The sequence below is a fragment of the Rhodamnia argentea genome, chromosome 9 (genome assembly GCF_020921035.1).
Source record: "Rhodamnia argentea isolate NSW1041297 chromosome 9, ASM2092103v1, whole genome shotgun sequence".
NCBI classification, from domain to species: Eukaryota; Viridiplantae; Streptophyta; class Magnoliopsida; order Myrtales; family Myrtaceae; genus Rhodamnia; species Rhodamnia argentea.
The window spans coordinates 10,400,658-10,412,824 of record NC_063158.1 but is presented as its reverse complement, the minus strand read 5'-3'; the positions used below and the strand labels follow the sequence as shown (position 1 = coordinate 10,412,824).

Here is a 12,167-nt window from a genome sequence, read left to right as displayed (position 1 = left end):
GATATGCCCTAAAGCGACTATGTAATAGTTACATCTTAGGATTTCAGTTGTATTTTCAATTTCTTATTTAATTAATGGCAAAAACATATTTATTCATTTATCCGATTATTTACTTATATGAATAAATTCCACAAGATCAATTGTGGCTGGACCTATTCTTGAGATGTTGAGAATATGTGTGACAGGTTCACGACTAGATTGAATCTTTAAACTGTTCCCGATTGATGAATCATTGAATGGATATCAATGATCCCGTTGAGACCGGTATGTTCTTAACTTCACCATTGAGCATTGGATACTTAAGGGAATGACGAGTCACAAGTCATTGGGTATTGTGATGCCCGAGTTAGAACACATGTGCTTGTATCAGACAAGTTCATCGAACGTGACACGCATTGAACGATTAGCGACATGGAAGCTTTTAGTGTAGTCAATGTCTAATCGTTCATGCTTTGGTCTTGTGTAAATAATCCTTAGACCTGAGGCATAGTGTTGACTTGTGTGTTGGATGACTATGGGTCACAAGGACGCATATTGATGGTTCGTCGATCCGTCTTTGTACTTGATGATCACGGTTCATGCACATACGAAGTCACACATGTGCGCAAAATGGAATCTGTCTCCTTGTCACATGCAAGGTATGATATCCTATGCAATTTAATTATGACAATGTATTGAAATCCTCGGCCGGGGTTATGATCGAGAATGAAATGTTCATGTCTCATATAAATGCATGTCAATTAGATTTGTGCATATGATCGAATTGGTGACTTGATAAATATTTCATGGTCTTTGTTCGATCGAGATATAGTAAGACAAAGGGATTAAATTACAACGTAACCAAAGTTGATAGGTTCATTATATTCTTAAAGCATTCACACTGTCTGGGTAGCCATGATATATTGCTAGATGTCACTCATGGCTTATAGGACCTAGAGGTTGATCGGGACAATCAATTCTCTTGGAAGTACTAAAGTGTTAGTGCATGTCTTACTGCCAACTCGGTGATGAACCTAGGAATGTCACACACCTTAACCAATACATGACGACAATGAACGGAAAGACGATATTGCAAATATGTTTGTAATTACGATATACCGATTTTAGTCGGGCTAAAATTAAATTAAATGTGATTTAATTTTAATTTTATTTTTGGTCATCGGCGCACGTACATATGATGCACACATATGCTCAATGTGGACATATATTATATGTCCAACATGCACATTTATTATTGTATAGCCTTTCTGTTTTTTTTTATAATAATAATGGTTATTAAAAAAAATTATTATGTGCATGGCACACGATGCGCAAATGTTGCTCATCGTGTGCCCATGCACAACGGACGGCAACGCCAGCTGCCGTCGTTTTGCAATGCGCCCACGATCGGATGGTGGGTGCTTCTCACGATGCTGATCGTGCGGCGCATTTTTCATTAAAAAAAAATAGAGATTGGTCTGCAAAAGGAAAGGGGAAACGAGTGAAAAATGGTTTTTCACTCGGGCGTGCATGAGTGAGAGAAATAAGAAAACAAAATTCTCTCCATACTTGCGCTCTTGGATTGACCGAAAGAAAATTGAGCATGCGAAGAATTATTGCCACGAGATTGCTAGCACAATTCAAGTGGTGATTCTCGCGAGTTCGTACTTCCGTTCGACATTGCGATTGTTGGTGTGTCCGAACTAGAGGTCCGACATTTGTGGGACTCGAACAAAGAGCATCCGAACCAACTTGTTTTCAAGCATGCTATGAGAGGTAATCCTTTAACCCTCTTAATAAATATATGATTTTCGATTGAAACGCACGAACTATGACTCTGGAGATACATGTATGGGTTTTTTATTTATTTCCGCTGCGTTTGATTATTTTATATGATATTTTTGCCTGTACATGTTACGCGAATCCCAATAGTGGTATCAGAGCCAATCCTTAGGTGTTTTCGTGCGTTTAATTGATTTTAGTTCGTAGTGATTTTTGCAATGCTATGGCCAATTTATTTAGAGAATTGTTCTTTTTACATGGCCGATAGAAGTTGATTACTTTATTCGATAAAATTAATCAACGTAGAAAAAATTGAGGCTAAATCAATTTTGAATCGAAAATCCGTAGTTATTTTATATTATGTATGAATTCTGCAAAATGATTCGCATCTACGAATCTAGTGGTGAGAATGCTACTGCCGATTAGAATTACGCACGTGAAATTTGTTTATTTGGCGTTAATTTCTTGATGCGGCTTGCATTGCTCAACCATTAATATGATTAAATGCAGAATTTTTGTGCCTCCCGAAACTTTAAATTATGAATTCATTGCACACGTGGAAGGGTGGTGATCATGGAAAAATCTCTAATTAATGTGATTGATGTATGAATGAATGTATGATGGTTATTGGTATTTTTGGGGTTGTAATTATTAAATGGAGGCTGCGTCCTTCTTTTATTTTTCATGTAATTTTTATTTTTAGCGTAGTTTAGCATAGTCAATTGTTGATATAAATGCTATGAGGATTACGTGGAGGAGCCGTTAAGCCGGAGAGCTCTATGGGCCCTGTTCGCGAAGGGTTCAAGGAACCAAGAAAGAGCGAAAAGTGCATCTCCAATACTAAAATATTAAAATGGTTAACTGTGGTCTTATTGGCTCGAGACCCATTAAACCATAATTCCATGATCACCACGTAGGATAGATGTTTATGCGTTTGACATCTATTTATTTATTATGTTTTATGAGCATGTTAAACCGGTTAATGTGCAAAGTGAGACCTTTAATAATGACCACAACCTCCTTAAAATAATATTAAGTCGTAACGGGTTTCGGACTCGTGGCCTTCTGTCATTGTGGTTTGATCCTATATTATAGTGGTTGCTTGACTGGCTATGGATACATAGGGGTCAATTGGCATTCATAATAATGGACCACTCCATTAAGCATATGATGTTGTGGGGTTGGAGCCAAAGGATTTCCAATAACCGTTAGGTGAGGGGATCGTTTGCCTTTTCAATACTTGCATGAAACGATGGGCTAGACTTAACTATGATCATGAGGTCAATAACCTGTCGGTGAGACTTTCATGGTCTAGAGGCCGAAATTATGATTGGGACTCGCATATGATGCGTTGAATAAGTTGATTCACTCACCCAGTTTATAGAGCACCAATAACTTTTAGGTGAAGTGGACTATGAGCTGGTGGGACTCTAATCCCCACTAGTAATCTTTACCCAACAAAGATTACCGTTTCCCATTTTAAGGAGTATGGGATCCGAATATAAATTTAGTGGGGGATCTATTTCATTTAAAGGCCAAAATGAAATAGTTACTTTGAAAGACAACATCTAACAATTTATTTTTTGCACAGATATTTATTACTCTGAAAATGGTGAACACAAACCCGCTTGCTTCGATACTTGACAAGAACTGTTTGACCGAACCCAATTTCACCGACTTGTTGAGGAATCCGAGAATTGTTCTCAATTCGGAAAAACTCGGGTATGTGCTTGATGAAAAAATGCCAACCTCTTTTCCCGAGGGTGGGACCCAAGAGGAACGTGTCACTTATGATAAGTGGCATGATGATGACTTAAAAGTTAGGTCATATATGCTTGCTTCAATGAATAATGAATTTCGGAAGAAGTATGAAGCAATGGAAGATGCTAGGTCGATCATATTGCACCCGAAGGAATTCTTTGATGAGAATGGTCAAACCTCTAGATATGAGATATCTAAGGCATTGTACCGCATGAGGATGGGCGAGGGATCATCGCTTAATAATCACGTTTTGAAAATGATCCGGCACATAGAAGAATTGGCTAGGCCGAATCTCGTTATGGACAATGACTTAGCTGTGGATTTAATCCTCCAATCTTTGCCCGATTCCTTCTCCGATTTTGTCCAAAACTTCCACATGCATAAGATGGAGAAAACTCTTGTTGAGTTACATAGTATGCTGGTAGTTTATGAGAAGGAAATGCACAATACAAGGCCAAATGTAGTGGCTATGACTACGGCTTCTTCTTCAAAGAGTAAAACTATTTTGAAGAAAAGGAAATGGAAAAACCCTATGAAAGCTGCTGTGCAACCAAAGCCCAAGGTTGAAAAAGGAAAATGTCATTACTGTGGTGTTATGGGACACTGGAGGAGGAACCGCAAGAAGTACCTTGCGAGCTTGAAGGTCAAGCCCAAGAACTAACCTTGCGAAGGTATGGTGTCTATGCTTATTGAAACTAATCTTATGGTTAGTGCTAAATCCAACTTATGGATTCCGGATTCCATTGCAACCTCACATATTTTTATGTCTTTGCGAATCGGGAAATAAGCAGGATGTTGGGACGAAATGAGATTGTCCTAACATTTGCAAATGGGGCAAGAGTTGCTGCATTAGCTATAGGGACTTTTCGTTTATGTTTGCCTCCTGGACATATTTTGGTTTTAAAGAATTGTTTGCATTATGAGAATGATGTTCGAAACATCATCTCTATACCTCGTTTGGGTAAAGAGAATTATGAATTTTCTTTTGCTGATGATGTATGTTCTATTTATTATAATAGAAAGTGTGTTGGTTCCGGATTATTAACCAATAATCTATATACCATTACAATGTCCGGTAATGCGATTACCAATTTCAATAAGCAAAATAGTCACGATGTAAATGCCATAACTAATAAACGCCATAGAAATAGTCCAAATCCAATTATATTTGGCATCTCCGATTAGGTCATATTGGAGAAAATAAGATTAACAAGTTGAGTAATGATGGATATATTGATCCAATCGGTTTTGAACCATACTCTACTTGTTATGCATGTCTTCTAGGAAAAATGACCAAAGCACCCTTTGTAGGACATAGTGCGCGGGCTGCTAACGTACTAGGATTAATACATACAGATGTATGTGGACCAATTAATGAAACCGCTAGGGGTGGTTATTCTTACTTCATCACATTTACCGACGATCATTCACGATATGGGTATTTGTACTTAATGAAGTATAAATCGGAAACCCTTAAAAAGTTCAAGGAATTTAGGTCCGAAGTGGAGAAACAAACGGGAAAGAGTATTAAGGCTCTTCGATCCGATCGATCAAGGAGGTGAATACCTTAGTACTGAATTCTTGGACTATCTTAAAGATAATGGCATTTTATCACGGTGGACACCTCCCTCAACTCCAGAACATAAAGGTGTATCCGAAAGGAGAAAACGCACTTTATTGGATATGGTGCAATCTATGATGAATTACACCGATTTGCCAGTATCCCTTTGGGGATATGCCCTTGAGATAGCTGCATATTTACCGAACAGAGTGTCATCCAAATCTATTCCAACTACGCCTTATGAGATATGGCATAGTAGAAAACCAAGTTTTAATCATATCAAGATTTGGGGTTGTCCGACTTTTGTCAAGAAGCGAGAACGAGAGAAATTGGAGGCTAGGTTTGAACAAGGTCGCTTCATTGGATATCCAAAAGAGACTCTTAGATATTATTTCTATTTTCACTCTGACCAAAGAGTTTCGATCGAGAACCATGCTTCTTTTCGGGAGAATCGGTTCGTTCAAGAAGGTAGTGCTAGGCAAAAAATAGTCTTACAAGAAGAAAATAATGAAGTACCAAATAACGAAGTTCGGACACCGATCTACGATTCGGTGGGAGCTTCTGATACACAACCTCTTAGGAGGAGTGCAAGAACGTTTCGTCCGCCTATTCATTATAGACACTCGATTGAAGATATTGAGCTACTATTCATTGTGAATGATAGTGATCAACCGAGTGATCCTAGCACCTATGAGGAAGCGATGTCGGACATCGATTCTGGTAAATGGCTAGAAACCATGAAATCCGAAATGGATTCAATGTATTCCAACGATGTTTAGACTCTAGTTGATCCGCTTGATGGTATTGTACCAATTGGTTGTAAATGGATCTTCAAGAGGAAGATGAATGTTGATGGTCAAGTTGGAACTTACAAAGCGCGGCTGGTGGCGAAAGGATATCGTCAAAAAGAAGGGATCGATTACGACGAAACTTTCTCACCCGTAGCCATGCTAAAATCCATTCAATTATGTTGGCTATAGCTGCGCACCTTGATTATGAGATATTTCATATAGATGTCAAAACGGCTTTTCTTAATGGTTTCCTTGAGGAGGATATTTACATGGACCAACCACGAGGTTTTGAATCTAGTGGTGAAAGTCAGAATATGTGTAGACTTAAGAGATCTATTTATGGACTCAAACAAGCCTCTAGAAGTTGGAACATCCATTTTGATGAGATAATCAAATCGTTTGGTTTCATCAAGAATCCGAATGAACCATGTATATATAAGAAGGTCAGTAGGAGCGCAATTACGTTTCTAGTTCATTATGTCGATGGTATACTTTTAATCGGGAATAATATTCCAATGATATCATCGATCAAACTATTCTTGTCACAGAAATTCTCCATGAAAGATTTAGGAGAGGCAACTTATATTTTAAGTATCAAGATCTATAGAGATAGATCGAGAAGATTGATTGGCCTCTCCCAATCTAAGTACATAGACAAAGTGTTAACACGGTTTAACATGCAATGTTCCAAAAGAGGATTATTGCCTTTTAGGCATGGAATTTGTCTTTCCAAGGAGATGTGTCCCAACACTCCCGAAGAAAGAGAGCGGATGGCAAAAATACCTTACGCATCCGCAATTGGAAGCATAATGTATGTTATGCTATGTACACGACCTGATATTGCGCATGCTGTAAGTATTATCGGCAGATATTAGTCCGATCCAGGGGAAGAGCATTGGATAGCAATCAAGAATATCCTTAAGTACTTGCGAAGGACTAATGACTTATTCTTGATATATGGAGAAGGAGAATTTAAAGTTGACGCTTATATCGATTTCGATTTTCAATCGGATCCGAATGATTATAAGTCTACATCTGGGTTTGTGTTTATACTTAATGGTGGTGTAGTTAGCTAGAAGAGTTCCAAACAAAGCATAACTGCGGATTCCACCACCGAGGCGGAGTATGTAGCCGCTTTGGAAGCGGCAAAGGAAGCAGCTTGGATGAAGAAGTTCATTTCTGAACTTGGAGTTGTTCCTTCCATTGAGCAGCCAATTATATTGTTTTGTGACAACAATGGGGCAATCGCTCAAGCTAAGGAACCAAGGTCTCACCAGAAGTCCAAGCACATTGAGAGGCGCTTCCATCTCATCGGAGAAATAGTTGGGAGAGGTGATATCGCTTTGCAAAAAATTGCCTCGGCGGAAACGTGGCAGATCCCTTTACTAAGGCCTTACCTCAGCCTTCTTTTGAAAGACACCTTGACAAAATGGGTTTGAGGTTCCAAACTAGTTGGCTTTAGTGCAAGTGGGAGATTGTTAGAGATGTGCCCTAAAGCGACTATGTAATAGTTACATCTTAGGGATTTCAATTGTATTTTCAATTTCTTATTTAATTAATGGCAAAGACGTATTTATTTATTTGTCCGATTATTTACTTATATGAATAAATTCCACAAGATCGGTTGTGGCTGGACCTATTCTTGAGACGTTGAGAATATGTATGACAGGTTCACAATTAGATTGAATCTTTAAACTGTTCCCGGTTAATGAATCATTGAATGGATATCAATGATCCTGTTGAGACCGGTATGTTCTTAACTTCACCATTGAACATTGGATACTTAAGGGAATGACGAGTCACAAGTCATTGGGTATTGCGATGTCCGAGTTAGAACACAGGTGCTTGTATCAGACAAGTTCATCGAACGTGACACGCATTGAATGATTAGCAACATGGAAGCTTTTAGCGTGGTCAATGTCTAATCGTTCATGCTTTGGTCTTGTGTAAATAATCCTTAGACCCGAGGCACAGTGTTGACTTGTGTGTCGAATGGCTATGGTTCACGAGGACGCATATTGATGGTTCGTCGATCCGTCTCTATACTTGATGGTCACAGTTCATGCACATACGAAGTCACACGTGTGCACAAAATGGAATCTGTCTCCTTGTCGCATGCAAGGTATGATATCCTATGAAATTTAATTATGACAATATATTGAAATCATCGGCCGGGGTTATGATCGAGAATGAAATGTTCATGTCTCATATAAATGCATGTCAATTAGATTTGTGCATATGCTCGAATTGGTGACTTGACAAATATTCCATGGTCTTTGTTCGATCGGAATATAGTAAGACGGAGGGATTGAATTACACCGTAACCAAAGCCGACAGGTTCATTATGTTCTTAAAGTATTCACATTGTCCGGATAGCCATGACATATTGCTAGATGTCACTCATGGCTTGAGGACCTAGAGGTTGATCGGGACAATCAATTCTCTTGGAAGTACTAAAGTGTTAGTGCATGTCTTACTGCCAACTTAATAATGAACCTAGGAATGTCACACACCTTAACCAATACATGACGACAATGAACGGAAAGACTATATTGCAAATATGTTTGCAATTACGATATACCGATTTTAGTAGGGCTAAAATTAGATTAAATGTGATTTAATTTTATTTTTATTTTTGGTCATCGACGCACGTGCATACGATTGTGATTTAATTTTAATTTTATTTTTGGTCATCGGCGCACATGCATACAATGCACACGTATGCTCAACGTGGACATATATTATATGTCCAACATGCACATTTATTATTCTATAGCCTTTCTGTTTTTTTTATAATAATAATGGTTATTAAAAAAAAATTATTATGTGCGTGGCACACAATGAGCAAATGTTGCTCATCGTGTGCCCATGCACAACGGACGGCAACGTCGGTTGCCGTCGTTGTGCAATGCGCCCATGATCAGATCGTGGGTGCTTCTCACAATGCTGATCGTGCGGCGCATTTTTCATTAAAAAAAAATAGAGATGGGTCTGCAAAAGGAAAGGGGAAACGAGTGAAAAATGGTTTTTTCACTCGGGCGTGCATGAGTGAGAGAAATAAGAAAACAAAATTCTCTCCATACTTGCGCTCTTGGATTGACTGAAAGAAAATTGAGCGTGCGAAGAATTATTGCCACGAAATTGCTAGCACAATTCAAGTAGTGATTCTCGCGAGTTCGTTCTTCCGTTCGACGTTGCGATTGCTGGTGTGTCTGAACTAGAGGTCCGACATTTGTGAGACTCGAACAAAGAGCATCCGAATCAACTTGTTTTCAAGCACGCTACAAGAGGTAATCATTTAACCCTCTTAATAAATATATGATTTTCGATTGAAACGCACGAACTACGCCTCCGGAGATACATGTATGGGTTTTTTTATTTATTTCCGCTGCGTTTGATTGTTTTATATGATATTTTTGCATGTACATGTTATGCGAATCCCAATAACAAAATATGGGCAAAATATGTACCTGACAATTTGGGCACAGTAATGTTGCTAAAGGGAGCCAATGTGTGGTCATCAAATCTGCTACAACTACATTCAGGCAGAACTGTAGAAAAGTTTAACAATAATGCGAACTAAATAGAAACACCACCTAGTATTCTGATAAACATTCACAGCACTCAAAATAGATAGGAAAGAGTAAACTTCAAACCACCGTTTGCTAAATTATAAAGAACTTCACAAACTTCGAGGACTAAACATAGTGAGCATGTGCGGAAACAAGTAGTCACTGATGCAAGCATTGCTGATCATTGTTGGCTGCAGAGTTCTATCTTTAATGCTGAAATTCTTCTTATGCTTCTGCTAAATCTAGAGTACTTAATGGATTTTGCTGATGATTCTGATAATTCTGGTTTGGATCATTTCTCATAGGCAGTTTCCTGATTTTCAATCTCAACATGCTACAAAGACAAGGTTGAATCCAAAAATAAGTGACTGCTTAAGATGCAATCTGTTGGGGATCGCAACTGAAGGATATCATAAGAGGGAATGCAAAGTACCAGCTTATAGACACCTAGTCGGACTCATTTTGCTAAAACACGAAGCCCTTGACATACGAGTCGTTTAGATATACCAGTTTCACTCCAGTTTTTTGACATTGGACTTTCGTAAGCAATTACACATTGCTGGTGCACTTAACACCATCAAGGCATCAACCATTAATATCTCAGCCACTAGACATACTTAAAGTGACGGTATTGGTTGCAACCATAAAGCATACATTGTTGCATCAAATGTGCTGACTTACAATTCACCATTCAAATCTAATAGTTCTTACGACCGGGCAACCCGCAAGAGAAGCACTAGAAATGCCCAATTCATAAATGATGCCACACTATCCTGAGCTTCCAATATACTTTTAATGTCCTCACGAGTACATTGCTCAATTACTTCTAACCTAAACAACATTGAACAAGTTTTTGTCCATTCAACAGATCAAACAGCCAATGAACATCAACTCTGAGCTCAAAATAACAACCCTGAGAATTCCACAAACTGTTGACACATATGATCAGAATGCCAACCAACCCCAGATAAATTCTTGAGGTGTAAATCACGACCCAGCTAACAATCCAAAGACGATGCAAAACGTAAAACAGAGCCCAGCACACAACAAAGCATAATAGGAGGATCACTCACAATGAAACAGCAAGAAAGCCTCGAAAAACACAATCTTGAGACCAGGGGACATCCTTCCTCTCCTGCCCTTTACTCCATTTGAATTCCCCTTTCTCCCTCCTCAAAAAGAAGTTGCAACCTCGGTCACAAGAAAGTGCAAAGGAACAGAAAGGAAAACAAAAGGCACAGAGTGTAAAGCGGTGCTGTCACGAAACATCAATCTTAGCCGAATTCAGGAGGATTGGTATGGTGGGTGTGTAAAGGCAAAGAGAGAGAAGAAAGAGAAGGGTTCATGGAAGAGAAAAAGAGCAATCTTTACGCTTGTGTCTGTGCGCAGGAGGGAGTGAGGACTCGCCAGGAATGCGGGTGCTAAGGGCGCCCATGGCAACCATCCCACCAGAAATCAACTTCCAGTCCAAAATTGATTTTTTTTTTAATTCTACTTTAATCTTTTATAAAAATAATTATTTTAATAATAATTGAAAATTTCTATTTTTGAAATATTATTAGCACAAAATTTTTATGAAAAATTATTATCAGCAGCCAAAAAATTTCTACTCGCAGCATTGATCGGCGATGGGCTACGGCCGGCGAAGATTAGCGGTGGGTGGCAGTCATTGGCGGCTGTCGTCGACGCGATCGGTGACCGAAGGAGGTCAGCGATGGGTGGTGGTCAGCAATTGCTGAAGGTCGATGGTGACCGCAGGCGGCGATGGGCGATAGCCGCCGATTGGTGATGGGTGGCGATGGTTGCGGGCGGAGGCCGACGAATGTCGATGGTGGTTGGCAATGGGGGGAGATCGGCGGGTGGCGGCGACAAGCCGAGGTCGGCAGTGGGCAATGGTTAGCGGCGGAGAGCGATCGGCGGGCGATGGCGGTGGGCGGTGACCAGCGGAGGTTTGTTGTGGGTGGCGACGGGCGATGATCGGAAATGGTTGTGAGCGGCAAATGGCGGTATGCGGTGGAGGTGGTCGGCGGCAGGGGCGGTGGTCGCGGGCGACGATTGCGGCGGGCGGTGGTTATCGCCTAAGTCATGTACTTTATCTCATGCTTTTTGATCTTGATCAAAGCTAATGCCTAAGTCTCATGGATCTATGACTTGTCTATGATTTCATTTATGAGATGTTGTTGTGTGATTGCTAGATTTTCTCTGGGAATGTAACTTTCAAGCAGATCAACTCTCAATCTATTATTCTTTGATAAGTAAAGAAAACCCAATCCATGGATCCAAAGGTGTTTCCAAGATGATTTTTTGTGTGATTATTTTTGCTTTGAGGAGTTGCTTGAGACTCTTTTCTGGAGCATTTATTGTTCTTTTCTGGGAAGTTGACCGTAACTCTTTTTCTGGCAAAAAGAAGCAAAAAGGAGTTGGTAAAAGAGAAAAGAACATAGGTAAAGACAAGCTATTACATGCATGAAATGTGAGTATTATTTTTGTTTTTTGTTTTAGCTCTAAGAGATTATGGTGAGTGGATTTTTACCCCCAAAGCCAAACTATCACAAGGAAACCCTTCCTGGAGATTGAATGTGCGTATTGTTATATGTAAATTGCGTCTCTGCTCTCTTAAGTTACCGATGGTGTAATTTCATAGTTCAATCGAACTTCTAGCCTTGTCTGAGTAGTATGGCAGAGAACTATTGAGGGAAAATCACTTGAAAACATCTAGAA

At 39.5% G+C, this 12,167-nt stretch overlaps 1 protein-coding gene and 1 pseudogene across 1 annotated transcript in view; one reads left to right on the top strand and one right to left on the bottom strand.

The window, feature by feature from the left end:
• The window catches only part of LOC125316732 (zinc finger CCCH domain-containing protein 1-like), an 82,694-nt gene that overhangs the window by 30,373 nt on the left and 40,154 nt on the right, over nucleotides 1-12,167 (top strand). The window lies entirely within an intron of this gene.
• LOC115729304 overlaps nucleotides 1-12,167 on the bottom strand; it is a 38,741-nt pseudogene that overhangs the window by 17,938 nt on the left and 8,636 nt on the right.